Below are 1,495 nucleotides of genomic sequence, written 5' to 3' on the forward strand. Positions count from 1 at the left end.
GCTGACTAGATTTTACACACCGTGAACTACATGAACTAACTTATTCAAAAAGTTTGCTTGAAGCTTAGTAGATAGATATATGGAAGTGAAACAATCTAAATCCTTTGAAATAAAGCCGAGTAATTTAGTTGAAATTCAAGAGAGATTTTTGGAAGAAAGACGTGTCAAATTGTGATCATTTTTTAAATCCGTCTACTTAAGATACATATCGTTGCTATTATGTTAAACTGTCGTATGTCCAAATTTGGCCAAATGCGCTTTTTTTTTTTTTTTCAATATTTATTTTTGCTTGCAATAGCCGGTTCTTTTGGTCAAACTATCGTATCTCCAGCTGCTTCATATGCCAAGATATCAAAATTGTCAGCGGTTTTGCTATGGATTGTTGAAACTATTTTTTCGTTTGCTGAAAAAGCAACGTTTTGAACTTACGACACTTTTGCAAAACAGCAACAAATATAATTTCCGAGCTGGCAGAATCGTTAGCACATCGGGCTTGGCGGTATTTCGTCCGTCTTTACGCTTTGAGTTCAAATTCCGACGAAGTCGATTTTGCCTTTCATCCCTTCGGGGTGGATAAAAGAAGTATCAGTTGGGCACTGACGTCAATATAATCGACTTAACCCCCTTCCCTGAAATTGCTGGCCTTGTTCCAAAATTTGAGACCGAAAAAAAGTGAAAAAAGTTGATGGAAGAAATGACAAACATCTACAGCTCCAAAAGAAAGGGGGAAAAGTTGATGGAAGAAACAATTGATGAGTAATGACAAATATTCAGAACTCTGCACCCCCACACATCCACCGAAAGTTCTGTTCTCTTAATCCAAACTTTCCGTATACTACATCATGTCAATGTCAGTTCTTAACTGCCTGGGTGTATTATCTAGCATGGCGCTATGTTTGCTTTTTCCCTAAAAACATTCTTATCAACCATCAAAAAATTATTTTCTGTTTATTTTCCCACGTAAAGATCTTTAATTATTTTATTGCTTGCGAGATACATTCTTTTTCTTTTTCTTTATATCTAATTTTCATCATTTATTTTTCTCTCTTCCTTATTCTGTTTCTTTTCTTTTTCTATCTTGCTATTTCTTCTGTTTCTCCTTTATGTATTTTTTTCCTTCGTTTATTTATTTATTATTTGTTTTTTTTTCTTTTTTTTTTTTGCTTATTTACTTACGTGAATCTCATGCTAAAGAAAAAAATTGCTGGTCAGTAAAGAACTTGTGACTATTCATTTCAGTAAGTATTCTATAAATAACTGCCTAGTAACTAAGTTTGAAAACGAGTCTAACAGATGTTAATCATAGTAATGACCTAATTAATGTTTACATGACGGGTTGACATGGAAGGCTGCATTGTTCAGACAAGAGGGACCATTATAAACAAGAGCATAATAATAATAAATCAACAGAAATTCTGTACGAAAATATATAAACGTGACACACACACACACACACACACACACACACACACACACACACACACACACACACACA

General features: G+C 33.9%; 1 long non-coding RNA gene across 1 annotated transcript in view; it reads left to right on the plus strand.

Moving 5' to 3' along the window:
- Positions 1–1,064: 1,064 nt before the first annotated feature.
- Positions 1,065–1,495, plus strand: part of LOC128248148 (uncharacterized) — a 42,380-nt gene continuing 41,949 nt past the window's right edge. The window contains exon 1 of the long non-coding RNA XR_008264436.1: positions 1,065–1,238. This is a non-coding gene — a long non-coding RNA (uncharacterized LOC128248148). The remainder of the gene's footprint in view (positions 1,239–1,495) is intronic.

This window comes from Octopus bimaculoides, chromosome 6 (assembly GCF_001194135.2).
Source record: "Octopus bimaculoides isolate UCB-OBI-ISO-001 chromosome 6, ASM119413v2, whole genome shotgun sequence".
In the NCBI taxonomy this organism is placed as follows: Eukaryota; Metazoa; Mollusca; class Cephalopoda; order Octopoda; family Octopodidae; genus Octopus; species Octopus bimaculoides.